Source organism: Microcebus murinus, chromosome 11 (assembly GCF_040939455.1).
Source record: "Microcebus murinus isolate Inina chromosome 11, M.murinus_Inina_mat1.0, whole genome shotgun sequence".
Lineage (NCBI taxonomy): Eukaryota > Metazoa > Chordata > Mammalia > Primates > Cheirogaleidae > Microcebus > Microcebus murinus.
Window position 1 is genome coordinate 100542961 of NC_134114.1, and position 17964 is coordinate 100560924.

Sequence of the window (17964 nt, forward strand, 5' to 3'; positions counted from 1 at the left end):
TTTTAATTAAAGTTAAAGTTCTGGAAGTTTGTTTTGTTTTAGTCCAGTGGTATATAATCTCCAAAGTTATCAGAAACCAGTATTCAAGTTGATTTGTCAGTCCTTTTTATAACTTTACTTGAAGAAGCCAAATTTGGATTTAGCCAATAATAACTACTTTCTGAGATGAATCAAAGTAAAACAATAATTTTTAAAAGATGGTAAACTTGGACCAGCCACGGTTAGAGACAATTGACAATCAAATTGGTTATTTTGTGACATATAACAATTTATATAATAGCCATAATTATTACTGATAATACACGCCAACACATGTAAATATTTTATAATATTAGAATTATATTAATAACATACAAGTATAGCCCAAAGAAAGTTCAATGCCATTTCATATTTGACAATGGTTTTGGATTATCAAATATGTCAAATATGTCTGGATGGTTTTGACACACTAAATAAATCTAATGTCTGTCTTAGACTTTTAGTGATCCTAATGTATAAAAATCTAGTTTGGTCGGGCGTGGTGGCTCCCGCCTGTAATCCTAGCACTTTGGGAGGCCGAGGCGGGCGGATTGCTCAAGGTCAGGAGTTCGAAACCAGCCTGAGTGAGACCCCGTCTCTACCAAAAATAGAAATAAATTAATTGACCAACTAAAAATATATATACAAAAAATTAGCCGGGCATGGTGGCGCATGCCTGTAGTCCCAGCTACTCGGGAGGCTGAGGCAGTAGGATTGCTGAGCCCCAGAGATTGAGGTTGCTGTGAGCCAGGCTAATGCCACGGCACTCACTCTAGCCTGGGCAACAAAGTGAGACTCTGTCTCAAAATAAATAAATAAATAAAAAATAAATAAAAATCTAGTTTAAGGTCAAAAGGCTAGATTTAGAATTTAAGTTTTGGAAAGGTTGTCGAATATTAAAGGCTTAAAACATTTGTTCATATATAATCATAAACCACTATAAAATAATTTATTTAACCAAGAGAGATAGTCATCAAAAGATTTTAAAGGTGATAACGTTATATGGGTATATATCTTAACCCTTTTAACATTTGGTTTTATTAGTTAGTCAAAACCTAATAAAGAACATAGGGATTATCTGATAAAGCATAAAATCTTTGTTTCTTTGTGGTCAATTACCCAAATTAAACAAAAACCTTTTGTAGTATGTTATTTTTTATATTAAAAAGGAAACAAACATGTTAACCAAAATATTTGCTTTAGCCAATTTTTTTTATTATTATAGCCAACTGGACAACATATAAAATTCCTTAACAAATTTACTTTTTTACTTCAACCTGCATGCAGCATACACTATCTACAAAACATACCTAAAACTTTCTGTTTTATCCTAACATTTTTTAAAATAACCAGTCATTTTAGAACAAAAAATTCCATGTAAGATCCTTTCTTTACATTATATTTTTTCTGCTTAACCTTTCATATATAGCGTATTATGGGGGTACAAGTGTTAAGGTTACATATATTGCCCAAGTCCCCCTCCCCCTCAAGTAAAGCTTCCAGCGTGTCCATCCTCCAAATGTTGCACATTTTACTCGTTGGGGATGTATATACTCATCCTCTCCTCCCCCCACCCTCCTGACACTGAATAAATGTTACTCCTGTATGTACACTTAGGTGTAGATCCGTTAATACCAATTTGCTTGTGAGTACATGTGGTCCTGGTTTTCGCATTCTTGAGATACTTCACAATTAGAATGGGCTCGAGCTGTATCCAGGGATATACAAGAGGTGCTATATCACCATAGTTTCTTAAAGCTGAGTAGTATTCCATGGTATACATATAGCACATTTTATTAATCCACTCATGAATTGATGGGCACTTGGGTTGTTTCCACAGCTTTGCAGTTGTGAATTGTGCTGCTATAAACATTCGAGTGCAGGTGCCTTTTTCATAAAGTGACTTTTGATTTTTTGGGTAGATGCTCAGTAGTGGAATTGCTGGATCAAATGGCAAATCTACTTGTATCCCATTGAGGTATCTCCATATGGCTTTCCACAGAGGCTGAACTAGTTTGCAGTCCCACCAGCAGTGTAGGAGTGTTCCTCTCTCTCCGCATCCATGCCAGCATTTGTTGTTTGGGGACTTTTTGATAAGGCCATTCTCACTGGAGTTAAGTGATATCTCATTGTGATTTTGATTTGCATTTCCCTGATGATTAGAGATGTTGAACATTTTTTCATATGTGTGTTGGCCATTACTCTGTCTTCTTTTGAGAAGTTTCTGTTCATATCCTTTGCCCATTTTTTGATAGGGTTGTTTGATTCTTTGTTGCTGATTTTCCTGAGTTCTAAATAGATTCTAGTTATCAGCCTTTTATCAGATATGTAGCTTGTGAAAATTTTCTCCCATTCTGTGGGCTGTCTGTTTGCTCTCTTGACAGAGAGAGTTTCTTTGGCTGTGCAGAAGCTTTTTAATTTGATCAGGTCCCATTTATTTATTTTTGTTGCTGCTGTGATTGCCTTTGGTGACTTCTTCATATAAATTCTTTGCCTAGGCCAATGTCTAGGAGAGTGTTTCCAATATTTTCTTCTAAGATTCTAATAGTTCTAAGATTCCTCTAAGATTCTAACCTAACAGACTTAGGTTAAAGTCTGTTACCCAGCATGAGTTGATTTTTGTGAGAGGTGAAAGTGTGGGTCTTGGTTCAGTCTTCTACATTTGGTTATCCAGTTTTCCCAGCACCATTTATTGAATAAGGATTCTTTTCCCCAGTGTATGTTTTTGTCTGCTTTGTCAAAGATTAGTTGGCTATATGAGGATGGTTTTATATCTGGGTTCTCTGTTCTGTTCCACTGGTCAATGTCCCTGTTCTTGTGCCAGTAAAAAGCTGTTTGAAAAAAGCTATAAAAAGCCTTTGAAAAAAGGCTATAATGACTATAGCCTTGTAGTATAGTTCAAAGTCTGGTAAATTGATACCTCCTATTTTGTTTTTATTGCCTAGGATTGATTTTGCTATACGGGGTCTTCTGTGGTTACGTATGAAGCATAAAAATATTTTTTCTATATCTGTAAAAAATGATGATGGTATTTTGATAGGGATTGCATTGACTCTGTAGGTCACTTTGGATAGTATAGACATTTTAACAATGTTGATACTGCCAACCCATGAGCATAGTATATTCTTCTATCTGTGTACATCCTCTGCTATTTCCTTCTTCAGTGTTTCATAGTTGTCCCTACAGAGGTCTTTTACCTCCTAAGTTATGTATATTCCAAGGTATTTTATTTTCTTTGTTGCTATTTTTAAGGGAATGGAGACTTTGTTGGTTCTCACTTTTACTGTTGTTGGCCTATAGGAATGCCTCTGATTTCTGTGTATTGATTTTGTATCTTGAGACTTTGCCAAATTCATTTATCTGATCAAGGAGTCTCATGGTTGAATCCTTGGGATTTCCTACGTATAATGTTATGTCATCAGTAAAGAGTGAGAGTTTGATCTCTTTTACTCCCATTTGGACGCCCTTAATTCCGCTTTCTTGTCTGACTGCTGTAGTGAGGAATTCCAGGACTATGTTGAACAGAAGTGGAGATAGTCGGCAACATTGTCTTGTTCCAGTTCTAAGTGGGAATGGTTTCAATTTTTCCCCATTAGGTATGATATTGGCTGTGGGTTTGTCATATATGGCTTGTATCATTTTTAGGTAAGCCCCATCTATGCCTATTTTGTTGAGTGTTTTTATTATAAATGGGTGTTGAGTTTTGTCAAATGCTTTCTCTGCATATATTGAGAGGATCATACGGTATTTGTTTTTGCTTCTGTTTATATGGTGAATTATATTTATAGATTTGCATTTGTTGAACCATCCCTGCATCCCTGGATGAAGGCCACTTGGTCGTGATGAATTATTTTCTTGACAAGCACGTGGATTAGATTGGCTAGGATTTTGTTGAGAATTTTTGCATGTAAATTCATAAGGGATATTGGTCTATAGTTTTCTTTTTTTGTTGCATCCTTTCCTGGTTTTGGTATCAGCATTCTGTTTGCTTCATAAAATGTGTTGGGGAGGATTCCTTGCTTCTCGATGTTGTGGAATAATTTCTGCAGGATAGGCACCAGTTCTTATTTGTAGGTCTGATAAATTCAGGTGTGAAACCACCTGGTCCAGGACTTTTCTTTTTAGGAAGGATTTTCATTGTTGTTTCAATTTTAGTACTTGATATTGGTCTGTTCAGGTATTCTATTTCTTCCTGGTTGAGCCTAGGGAGGCTGTGTGTTTCTAAGAAACTGTCCATTTCCTCCACATTTTCCAGTTTGTTTGCATAGAGGTTTTGGTAGAATTCATAAATTGTACATTGTATCTCCATGGTATCAGTTGTAATTTCTTCTTTATTGTACCTGATGGAGCTTATTAGAGATTTTTCTTTTCTGCTTTTTGTTAGTCTAGCCAATGGTGTGTCAATTTTGTTTATTTTTTCAAAGAACCAACTTTTTTTTATTAGTCTTCAGTATAGTTTCCCTGTTGTCAATTTTGTTTAGTTCTGATTTGATTTTAAGGATTTCACTTTTTCTGCTGGCTTTGGGGTTGGTCGGTTCATCTTTTTTGAGCTCTTTGAGATGATTCATTAGGTTGTCTATTTGTGATCTTTTCAACTTTTTTATATAGGCATTTATGGAAATAAACTTTCCTCTCAGGACTGCTTTAGCTGTGTCCCACAGGTTTTGGTAACTTGTGTCTCCTTTGTCATTAAGTTCAAAGAATCTTTTGAATGATTTCCTCATTTATGAAGTGATCATTCAGCAGAAAGTTGTTTAGTTTCCATGACTTTGTGTAGAAATGAGGACTCCTGTTAGGATTTATTTCTACATTTATTCCATTATGGTCTGAAAAGATACATGGTATAATTTCTATTTTTTTAAATTTTTTGAGACATGCTTTGTTCCAAGATATGGTCAGTCTTAGAGAATGACCCATGAGCTGATGAGAAGAATGTATATTCAGTGGTTTGGGAGTACAATGTCCTGTAAATGTCAGTCAGGCCCATTTGTTCTAGAGTTCTGTTTAAGTCCATTATTTCTTTGTTGATTTTCGGTTTGTAGGATCTGTCCTGTGCTGTCAGTGGGATGTTAAAGTCTCCAACTATTATGGTGTTGTTGTTTATCCATTTGTTTAGATCAGGTAGAGTTTGATTTATGAATCTGGGTGCACCAAGGTTGGGTGCATATATATTTAGAATTGTTATGTCTTCTTGTGGACCTGTACACATTACCATTATATAGTGACCTTCTTTGTTTTTCATTACTTCTGTTGATTTAAAAACTAAGTTATCTTTCTTTTGGCTTCCGTTTGTTGAAATATTGTCTCTACCCCTTTATCTTTAGTCTAATTGCATCCTTGCAGGTTAAATGTGTTTCCTCAGGTAGCAGATACTTGGCTTCTGTTATTTTATCCATTTGGCCAGTCTATGTCTCTTGAGTGGGGAGTTCAAGCCATTCACATTTATTGAGATACCTGATTGGTGGGGCAGATTTCTGTTCATTATGTTGGGTTGAACTTTGTTTTCTCTCTTGAGCCATTGAAGTATCTGGGCTTTGATCTATAGCTTTGAGTAGATTTACATTCATGAGTGTTTATTGTGCTGATCTGTGGGTAACACTGTTTTGAGTACTTCTTGAAGGGCTGGTCTTGTCTTGGTGAATTCCCTCAGTCTTTGCTTATCTGAGAATGTCTTGATTTCTCCTTCATATACAAAACTTAGTTTTGCAGGGAATAAGATTCTAGGCTGGGCATTGTTTTGTTTCAGAAGAGTGAGAACAGGGCCCCAGTCTCTCCTTGCTTGTACAGTCTCAGTAGAGATCTGCTGTTATTCGAATTGGCTTTCCCTTGTATGTTACTTGCTTCTTTCATCTTACAGCTCTTAGAAGGGATTCTTTAGTTGATATTTTGGTCAGTCTGATGACTGCATGGCGTGACGTTTTCCTGTTTGCATTGAATCTCCCAGGAGTCCTCTGAGCTTCTTGAACTTGTATATCGAGATTTTGAGCAACGTCTGGGAAATTTAACTCTATTACATCTTTGAATACCTTGTCTAACCCTAGAGTGTTTTCCTCTCCCCCTTCTGGTAACCCTATGACCCTCACATTAGGTTTCTTCACATAATCCCACATCTCTTGTAGGCTTTGCTGTTTTCTCTGCTCTATCTCTGTGTCTGATTTATTTAATTAGAAGGTACTATCTTCAATCTCTGAGATTCTTTCTTCTGTTCGATCTACCCTGTTCTTGAGGCTTTCCACGGTATTTTGTAGTTTCCTGAATTGATTCTTCATTTCCAGGAGTTCAGTTAAACTTTTATTCATTGTATCGATTTCCTTAGTGAAATTTTGTTCCAGGTCCTGGAGGCTTTTTGTGGTTTCTTTGTGTTGGTTATTGAGCTTTTCTTGCAGGTCGTTGAATTTTCTTTCAATCCACATTCGGAATTCCTCTTCTGTCACTTTGGTTTCCTGATTTTGATTGGTGTCCGTTTCTAAGGGGCTGGTGCTCCTCTTTGGGGGTATGTTTTTTCTTTGGTTCTTCATATTTCCGGAGTTTCTTCGCTGATTTATTCTCATCTCAATCAGTTGTTGCTTCTTTCCTTTATGTTTTTGTTTGGGTATTCACACACCTTGTTTAATTTCTGAGCCAGGAGGTGGTGTCTGTGGATGAGATTCGACCACTCCTTGTATGCTGAGTCAGTAGGTGCTGTGAAAATGATGCTCAGAATGTCCTCCCTGTCAGTAGGTGGCACTTGCATGGAGGGACAGGCAACACTGTTGTTTTTGTGTCCTATAACCAGCTCTTATTCCTCTAGAGAGGCACTCTAGTGCCTCAGGTGGTGGGTGGGGCCCTGTGACTCCCCATTGTGTCCTTATTTTCCCCCTCAGTGAGGGCTGGTCCTGGAGTGAGTCTGGGCAGAGCTGGGTTGGGTAAGCCTGTTGTCAGGCATCACCAATGCCATTAGCATGGGTCAAAGTTCTGTTCTCTGTTTCCAGGAAAAGCTGTCAGGGAAGGGCTGGAATGGCACCATGCAGTCAGAGAGTCTATGTGTGTGGGTGGGGGGCTGTCTGAGACCTGCAGTCTGGAGTGGGCCTTGCTTCTTTCCACCCTCCCCAACTCTGCAGCTACTCCTGGGCCTCTGCGAGCAGGCCAGACCTCATGCCACCAGGCCTCCCTTGGCTGTGATGTTGGCAGGGAGGTTCCCTGCACAGTAAAGCCACCTGGGCTGGGCTCATGGCCTCCCTTGGGGAGGAGCATTGCCCTCTAGGATGCTGATCTGCCCCTGAAGGCACAAATACCTCAGTAGGCTGTTCGTGTATATCCCTTCTGTGCCCCGGGCAATGCAAGACCTGGGTGCATGGGATCTGGTCTGCATGTCTGACCTCTGGACCCCAGAGTTCGAACTGTATCCCCACCATGGAGAGGAGTGCCAGTCCCAATTCACCTACAGGGAGCCCTAGCTGTGTGTATGTCTCTCAGCCTCAGGGTCTGTCCCTTTCTCCTGGGATCACTGGGCCAGCAGCACCTGGGAGGGCTGGCAGGTAGGGAGTTGACCATCTGAGTTCCCCTCAGTCATCTGTAGGGCCCAAAAAGGGAAGGTCCTGTTCCCTGGAGGTGCCTCTGGCTGGTGGCTATATTGTCCCTCTCTGCAGCCACAGATAGGGACAGAGGAGGGGAGAATGAGACAATATGGTGCCTGCCACGTCGCTTGGGTCTATGCACAGGGAGGTGCCCTGCGTGAGTTGGGAGCCTGGTGCCGCTTCCGCTACTGGCTTATTGCTCACTGGTGGTGGCTGTCTCTGGGCTGGTGTCCACAGGTCTCTCCACCCGCTGGGGAGCCCACCAGCAGTCTAAGATGTAAGGGAGGGGAAAGCTAACAGCTCCATCTACCCTTGTCACTGGTCTCCAGGCTGCTCTGGAAGTCTTTGCTTCCAGTTCTCCTCCACAACCCCCTTCCCTGGAGTCTCCCGTAGTCTCAGGTACCCCTCCTTTCAACCCTCGTCTGATGTATGCTCGTCTTCTTGCTTCTTTCTTCTAATTTCTGCTAGAATCTGTCTTTTCTGCAGAGACACTCTGTCTAGTAGTGTTTCTCATCCGCCATCTTGATCTTCTCTCCCCCAAAATATATTTTTATATTTATTGCCTTTTTACATCTTTTCCTTACTCACAAGTGGAATTTTATTTTTATTTTCTTTCTAAATTATTTTGATTTAACCTTTAAATAACCTCTGAATTAGGCAAAGTTATATATATTTTAACAAGAACACATTTTGTTTTATAATTTTTCTTATTAAAAAATATTATTCTTTAATACACCTTACACACATTGACTAGAATTCTTATTTTTAATAACTTTAAATTTCAGTGAAAGCTTAAAAGTAGGAAGTCATGAATTGTTTATCATAAGATACTTGTCATCATGAAGCAAGATTGCAAGTTATTATAAAATTATAGTCAAACTAATAATTCAAATATATATATGTTTTTAATGCAAAAATCTTTAATCTTTGAGAGGAGACTCAGTTTCTCAAACAAGTATAAGACCTAATAGACAGACTGAAGCATAAGTTAATAAAGAGGCTGAATCTGTCTTTTTTTTCTTCCCTTCCTTTTTGCCATTTATTAAAAGGTGAATTAAAATCTTTTGTTATTCCTATTAATATCATATGATAATCCAGTTCAAAAGAGAACACCAAATTTCATTGTATTAGTGCATTAATGATAAAGTTAATTTTAATAATATCTGCTAAACAAATTCATCTAATTTTAACCAACTTGACTATAAATTAAATCTTTTATAAACCTTTTATAACCTTTAAATTTTACATCCAATTAATTTTAATGATTATTTACATATTGAATAAGTAGTTTTAAAAACCAACAAGTTAGACAAAATCATCTTTTAACAAAATATTTATGTCTTAGAATATTTTGGTTAAAAAATTTGTGTAGAATTGTTGCCCTTTTATCTAGAAGTTTCATAATCTCAACACTTAGAAATACCTAGGAAGTTAAAGTAACTTTTATCTATTAATCACCAACTTTATTAGCATTTCTAAATATAAAGATATCAAGGCATAAGCTTAAACTTATGTTTAACAACTAATGTTCTAGTATATCACCTTATAAATGACCCAGACATTTTATGATTATCTTTTTTAACTTAACATAATGACTTTAAGATTTTAAATTATATAAAAATTTTATTTGTATTTATTACATTTATATTTACCTAATTTATCTTATTTATTTATTTATGTTAGCAGTTCACTTACATTACTTCTATTAGTTTAAGTTATTTTTCTGTTAACCATATTTATAATGTGTAAATTAGATATATATATAACACAGAACAGGGATTAAAATACAAACTCAAAAATCTTACCAAAAAATGAATATTTTAATAAGACTTGTTATTTTAAACAAATATAACATCACTTCTAAATGTTATTAACATGGTAGACATTTTAGAATATCCTGTTTAAAAGTATTAGTTAATTAGATCCTTCCAAAACATCACATCCAAAAACAAAAATCTATTCACATCATAGGGCTCAAAGTGTCGCTGGCCCCCAAAGTTTGGGAGCAAAGGCTACTGTTCCCATAAAGACTTGCTGAAAATTTATTGACATGAAGATTAATAGCAGAAAGAATTAAAATTTATACATGGATGCCTTTAGATTGAACACTCAAATGTGGAGGGGAATTATGCTTTTTTTTTTTTTTTTTTACATTTAATGTATGAATAGCCATGAAAAAATATGATTGGACAAAACGAGTGTAAGCTAATTCTAACACGCTGAGTGGCAGAATCTAATATGGCTTTTATATTTACATTCTTTTTGGTCTTTGAGTGTGCATTCCTTCCTTCTGGTGCAGGGCAAGGCCCTTTCTGGAATACGGTTTTACAGTAAAACAAAATATGTTGGATAATTATTTTATGGCCATTTTACATAGAATAATTTTAGGTTTTATGGTTAGCTTCAGGGAAGAATTGGCACAAGAGGCAGACAAGGTCAGAAAATTTTTGCTTCTGAAGTCTTCATTTTAAGTTAGATTTTTGAATCCCATCAACAAAAGATCACCTGACTGTAGACTGAAGAAAAACCTTTTAGTACTGATCGTAAGCACCTCAAACAATGATACTCAGTGGTAACATGCTTTGTACATGGAGATCAAGATTGAGCTATTTTAAAAAATACAATCTAAATAGTCTCAAAACAACTTTTGGGGTATGTAAACTTGAGTACATGAATATTTATAAAGAGTAAGACTGCATTGAGATTCTCATAAACTTTAACTATCATTCATTTTTTATCTTAAAATAAATTACTATACAAAAATTAATAATTTAGAATTTTTTTTCTAGGAAAACTTTGTTATAAAAACATAATATATGCATAACTAGCAAGATTATAAAGAGTAGGATAAAAATGGACAAGACCAAGGGAAAACTAAAGCTTCCAATTTAAGTTTTTCTAACTATAACTTCTAGGACAACTTTGAATCCCTAACAGTGCTGTTAATATTAAATGATAGTAAGTTAAAAACACCTTTTATGTACCTCTCCACAGGCATTGAATCAGTGGAAGTAAATTATATCTACAGTTAGGATTAAAAGACCAAAGCCAAAATGTTTTTATAAACCTTTGACCATTAGATTTGTCTTTCACTCTATTTGGTGTATTATTTATTTTAATTTTCTCACACTTAGGCACATTTGCACTAAAGTTAAACACGTAGGTATTTTTGTTGGTAACTCAGATTTAGTGATTATCATTAGACCAAATATTAAATTTACTTTACTTATCAAAAATCACACAGTATTTTGTCTTTGGCTGAGTTTGTATTTTTATAACCTTTATATCAAATCTTGACACCTCAAGAACATAAAAATGTCCAGTAAAACCCAGGCAAAAACAAATGTATGCTGACAATTTGAAAGCATTTTTACTATTACTTTACTAATAACACCTTTTTATTTTTATTTTTTTAACAACACCAAAGATTACTAAATTCATGTGAAGCATTTGGGTTTAATTTATGAGCATTTCTTTGTTTTTAAGCCAGTCTGGAACCATATAAGCACAAACATGTAATACATGAACATACACAAAACATACTTAAACATATACACTCACACACATACACACAAACCATTCTAATAAAATTTACCCTACACACAAACTCACCAGTCTGTAAAAGACAGCTGGATCCAAATTTCTTCTGATGAGACTGGAACTTGTTCACATGGCAAACTTTAGTTGCCCTGATAGGTAACCTAATTAGGCCTATGGATCACAGTTTTGGTTAAAGCAGTTTCCATGGCAGTTTGATTTTTGAAAATACCTTTCACCCCCCCCCTTTCTTTTCTTTGGTTCAAAATGAGTTTTTAATGTTTGTGTTTTAGCTAGAACTGGCTGCAGGATCTCCAGGCAGCCTTTCAATTGTAAATACTGTAAACAATGAGTTATCGTAGCATCGATAGAAAAAGTTAGCAGGTTTTAGACTAGCCAGAAAAGAAGAGAGAGAAATAGCTTGAGACATTTTAACTGTATAGTGGTAGGTCGACCATTTCAGCTCTGAATTTTTCTTGATGTAATTTGCCCTTTTGTAAAACTTGTGCACAAGAATTAGCTATAACCCACTGGAGCCCTAGAAAACCTGGCATGCCTTTAAATCTTTTCATGTACAAACATACTTGCAAGTAGAGGCACCACAAACCAACTGGGGTCTGTAAAGTTTTCTGGCTGCAAAAGAAACAGAGAGAGAGGGGCCAAACTTGGTTTTATTGAGCGCTCTTGGATGAGGTTCATGGGTCCCAAGAGAGGGACGGCCTGAGAAGTCGTGTCTGTTTGGAGGGGATGCATGCCTTTATAGTATTTGGGGTGGTCTAGAGACTTTTGGTGGGAAAAGCTGGGGTGACCTTTGGTGGTCATTGAGAAATAGGAGGGGCTGGCGGTATTTGCGGAATCCAGGAACTGAAAATTTTCTTATCTGGGTAGACATCCAAGTGTTGTTTGTTTTCAGTGGGGCCTGGTGGTTGTCCTTGGTGGGTCTGGTCTCCTGAGCCTTTTCTTTTTGATCTAGGGAGGGGAAGGGGGCCTGCCACCAGCCTTATAGGGTCATTCTCCTTCTCCTTCCTCACTCTTAAAGAATTTGTCTCCCATTTTTTGTTTTGTTTTGTTTTGAAGGAACTGAACTGTGGTCTAGGGTTTGGTGTCATGGATCAGAGTGTGCTGGTTGTGAGTGGGGTTCCTCAGTGTTTCACCATTGAGTCCGTCCCACCCTCTTACATATCTCAGTTTCTCTCATCTTCTCTCTTCAGGATCTAGCACCTCTGAGAGTGCTCAAAACACTGAGTGATCAGCTCTTATATGTATTTCCTGGACAAGCCTTCTTTTAATTAATTTGTTGAGGGGTTCACTGTGGGGCTACTCATGCCTCGGAAATCTCCCCAGGCAACTCCCATTCAGGGCTCTGGTCACCCAGGGCTGCCTTAGGCCTGGGAGGAGTAAGTTGCCCCTTATCTTCAGAGCTGAGAAACTCAGTCTCTCATCTATCTACAAATAAGGCAGTTTGGTTCCTTGTGCAAATGTGCAGACAAGCCAATTGAAATTAGTTTTGAGAGGGAGATAAAAGGCAAAGGAGAAAGCCCTGTACAGTGCACTTTCAAATCAAATTAGGATCCCAAACAACAATTCCTAGGAAAAGAACCAGCTCAGAATAAACTGGGACCTTCAACCAAGAGCGTGAGGTCTGGAGCTCAGGAGGACTTACCAGCCCCATCCAAGGAGAAGCTCAGAGTCAGAGGGCCTCAATGGGCCATGTGGGTACCTGGCACCGAGTTTGTGCTGCTCCTTCAGCTGTCCTGAGTCTTCTCTGAGGTCCTGCTGACTACGCCAAAATTGTGGATGGAAAAAAGCCAAACTCTATAAAATAATTTCAAAGAGATTTATTCTGAGCCAAATTTGAGGACCATGACCCGGAGCCACTCTCAAGAAACCTTGAGCAAATGGACTGGATGTGGTTAGGTTACAGTTTGGTTTTATGCATTTTGGGGAGACAGGGGATACAGGTAAAGTCAAAAATCAATACGTGGGAGGCATACATCGGTTTGGCCTGAAAAGGTGGGCCATCTCAAAGTGGGGGCTTACAGGTTATACGTGAGTTTAAAGATACTTTGGCTTGTAATTGGTTAAAGACATGAAGCTTTGTCTAAAGGCTTGGAATGTTTTAACATAAGGAGCTATTATCAGAGATAAGCCATGGGATCTAGATTTGTTATGTAAATTGAGGACTTGCATGTTTGTCTTGCATACCCTTGGGCCTGTTAATGGGTTACAAAGGATGTCCCCAAGAAGGGAGGGGGGCATAAGGCATGTCTGACCTCCCTCCTCCTGGCCGACAATTTAGTTTTAGGATATTCCTTTGGCCAAGAGGAAGTCCATTTCGTCAGCTAGTTGGGGGGGGGGCTTAAAATTTTATTTTAGTTCATAAGATTTAGTAATTCATTAATTCTTTCGTTCTTCCATGTATGCATTTATTCAAAAAGTATTTTTGAGTGCCTCCTTCTAGCCAGCACTGTGACAGGTGTCAGGAACAGATAAAAAGTAAAAATAGCTAATCCTTATTGAGTCCTTTTGTTAGTAGAAAATGGCTTCAATACTTTATTGCTCTCTGGTCCCCCTGCACCCCACCCTCGCCAGAACAGCCCCTCTGAGTTCACTGCCTCAGGGGTGCTGAGCCCCTTGGGTCTTCCTCGCCTCCCTCTGCTCCCGACCCCTTCCCGGACTCATGACTTCATCTTGCTGAAAGCTCCTGTCTCCCTCAAGTGTGCCTTTTGGTCCTCTAAAGAGTCAATGCCGCTGTACCTCTTGGGGCAGGGCACCTTTCCGTGTGACCCCTCCGCCCACTTCCTGGCCGGCCTGGCTCCCAGGGCCACCTGCAGCTGGCCTGCTCCTCTGCTCCCCGGGTCTGGATGAGGCAGAGGCAGCGCCGCCTGCCAGGAAGGCTTGGTGAAGGACGCAGGTGCATCTAACATGTTGAAAGGAAAGAGGAGGCAGGCGACTGTGGCATGGGACTGGGCCAGGAACCAGCTTTGACTTCTGGGGCTCTGAGTCTTATTGTTCTTTACTCAATAACTTCGCAAACTAGATACTGTTGTTATCCCCATTTTATAGATAAGAAAATTGAGACAGAGAGAAGGTAACGAACACAAATTAGGTAACACAAAGTAGTGAGATCCACGTGCTCTTGCGCATCACTCAGTGTTTCTTGCGCATCACTCAGTGTTTCTTCTCAAATAATATTGTGCCAAGTAGACATGGTACTGGCCATTGCCTCGTGGTGGACGAATTAATCAAATAATCATAATAAATGTATCATTATAAACTTTCATAATGGGCACATCCAAGCATAGGGACATTATATAGAGACACCCTAATGCATGAAGGCAGATGAAGAGTGTGAGGCTTGAGTGAAGGCAAGGGTGGCTGGGACACAGAAAATCAGAGGAGAAATTGTTCAAAGTGTGGCCAGAGAAGCAAAGCAATCAGATCCTACCCTGGGGTCAGGGAGACCTGTGTTCCAACCCCAGCTCTGTCACATTTTGGTTGTGTACTCTGGACACAGGACTCTCCGAGCTTGTTTCTTTATTTTAAAAGTAGGGATAATAGGATATACTTCACAAAGTTGCTAAAATCAACAAGTGAGATATTTGATGTGAGGCACTTAGCATAGTGTCTGGCATATATAAAAACTAAATAAGTTTAGTTACTAAACTTATTTAGTTTTTTATTTAGTTTTTGATTTAGACTTATTTAGTTATTGATTCCAATTCCCCTTAATGAATCTGATTCTTTTCCTTAGCCTGAATTAATTGTATACTGTATAATCTTAATCTCCTTAAAGTAGGATGTAAGCTATACTGCTATGCTTTCTACAGCAGACTACAAAAAATGTTTTAAAAGATAGTTTAAAATTACAGATGCACTAATGTCATAAGCACCTGTTTATCACCTAACTCCGTTGCCTATATACGTGCACATGTGCTGTAGTTCTGGCAGCCTTACTATATTCATTCTGGCTGGAACAAGCCCGCAAACCTGACACAGTCCGGGTCACCCAAGTTATTCCCCAGAGCACAATTATGTCGAAACACCAAATCACTGGCTTCACTGCTGCAGAGCTGTTAAAACAACCGAGGGAAAGCTAGACAAATGAATGAATTTCCAAAGTTAGCCTCCATGGCTCCTAAGAGCAGTGACTGTCACTCTAAGGAATGCAGTGGGTGAGTGTGGTAAATTGCCAAAGTAGGTGGCAAATTTCCTCCTTGCACAAGATTAAGGTAGTTATGGGTTTGTAAAAACTCAGCAGGAATAGATTTCTCCATTTATTTCATTTTCCATGAGTAGAGAACAGGAGAGTTTCTCTTTTCCTCTTTGTGATCAAGAGGAAGGGAGCAATTATGCCAGGATCACCTCTCAAAGACAAGCGGGCTGACCTGATCCAGTGGCAGGGGAAGCAGAATCACATGTGGCAATGCCTGAGCAGCAGGCTTTTGTCAGTGGATGGAAAACCCAGGCAAAGGACTTTTCGCATAGGTTATCACCTTAATAGGCTTAATGAATACCTTAGGAAAAGTTTATTGATAGCACGAAGCATGACTAGGTAGAGGCTGCCAATGCAGTAGGTGAGGAAGGGGCTTGAGGACATGGGACACTCACAGAGAAGGGCGTGATGTCAGCAAACAGGGAAGCTGGGAAGATGCCATAACAAGATTTTTCCCAGGGCTGTGTCATGAAAAAAAATTTAAGTGCCTCTTTTGGCAAAAGTCATTTTGTTTCCTGACCCCTGCGATAAGGCAGTTTGGTTTCTGGTGAGGCTGATGTCATGTAGACGGTCATTTCACCTGAGGAACGAATAGGGAACTATGAAAAAATAAAACTATGTAAAAATTACCGATAATTGAATGTATAGTTTAGTTAAAGAAACTATACGAGCCTCTTTAACTTCAGAGTCCTACCAGGAATACTTGCACATGGCTGAGGCTCCCCAAGTCCAGCATGCAGCTGTGCACAGCTGCTCACACCGCCACTCACCTGCCACGCCTGTGGAGAGGAGGCGGCATAGCTGACTGAGGACACAGCCCCGGGCTCATCAGTGACCCTCCACGTAGCAGCAAGATTAAATTCATGTTTGGAACAACCAACTGAAAACTCAGAAAAGCAGCTTTAAATAGCAAGCCTTGTAAGAAAACTTGGCATAATTCCAATGAAAGTGTACTGTTTTTTATTTTGTTAAAGGGAAAAAATTATTTTCTCCAATATCTTTTCGGAAATTTCTAATCATTGTGTTTAGCTATCCAAATTTTCTATGAAGTCAAATAAGTCTTTTGCTATGGTTATTATTAATAGAGTACAAAAAATGGGTCTATTTTAATAGCTAATTGTTTTCCAAAACTACTTGGGAAATAAATGTCATTTAACAGAAATATGCTGCTGTTGCTAATATTTGATGTTATATTAGGTTGATGATAATGAGCATCCTTGTTTTTATAAAGGATTCTTTTGAAGGCTTGAACTACATTTTTTCTGAAATGTGTAATTATGAATTGATTTAATTTTGAATTAAAGTAATTTATCACTTTTACAAATTAAGTGACTTTTCCGTTCCTCTCATACAATGAAGTTGTTAATCTAATGGTGTTGCAATATAATGCTCTCTCTTGAAAGAATGCTCTGTGCATTTTTATTCTAGTATATTGCTAAAGCTTAAGATATTTGATTAATTTACAACATTAATGTAAGTGAACTGTAAAATTAAATTAAAGAAAGCACTCTAATTTGCCAATATGATTGGCTTTTCTTTATTGTGTTCAAAAGGTCATTTAAATATTATTGACAATATTGTAAAATGAAATATCTTTATAGACTCTTATGACCTGTTGTTTCTGATGATTTTATTTGTGATTATTACAAATATTAATATCATAGTAATAGAAAAAAATCCTGAAATTCCTAAGGAACCACAGAAAACCTTAAATAGCCAAAGAAATCTTAAGTGAAAAGAACAAGTTGAAGGCATCATGCTACGTGAGCTCAAAATAAACTACAAAGCTATAGTAATCAAAACAACAAGGTACTAGCATAAAAACAGACATATCGATGAGTAGGACAGAACAGAGAAATAAATCCACTCATTTATTGTCAATTGATCTTCAACAAAGATGCCAAGAAAACAAATTGAGGAAAAGACAAATTCAAAAATGCTGTTAGGACAACTGTATATCCATATGCAGAAGAATGAAATTAGACCCTTATCTCATGGCATATACAAAATCAACTCAAAATGGATCAAAGACTGAAACATAAGAACTGAAACTCTAAAACTACTAGAAGAAAATATAAGAAAAAAATCTTTTTGACATTGGTCTGCTCAAAGTTTTTTTTTTTTTGGATATGATCCCAAAAGCACAGGCAACAAAAGCAAAAATTGACAAACAGGATTGCATCAAACTAAAAAGCTTCTGCACAGCAAATAAAACAATCAACAAAGTGAATAGATAAGCTACAGAATGGGAGAAAATATTTGCGAACTATACATCCCATAAGGGGTTAATGTCCAAAACATATAAGCACCTTGATATGGTTTGGATGTTTGTGGCCTCCAAATCTCATGTTGACATTCGATTCCCAATGTCATAAGTAGGGTCTAATGGTAGGTGTTTGTCTCATGGGGGTGGATCCCTCATGAATAGATTAATGTCCTCACTGAGCAGGGTCTTTTTTTTCTTTATAAATAGTTTATTTTTTAAAAAAAGGAAAACGTGTTTGGATTGAAAGCAATCATCTTTTCGTGCTTATATTTTGGAATAGAATCTTATGTAGTAATCAAGATTAGAACCATATATGCTAGACTAAATAAAAGATTAGTTCATAATAAAACAACTGCAGTTAGCAACTGCTA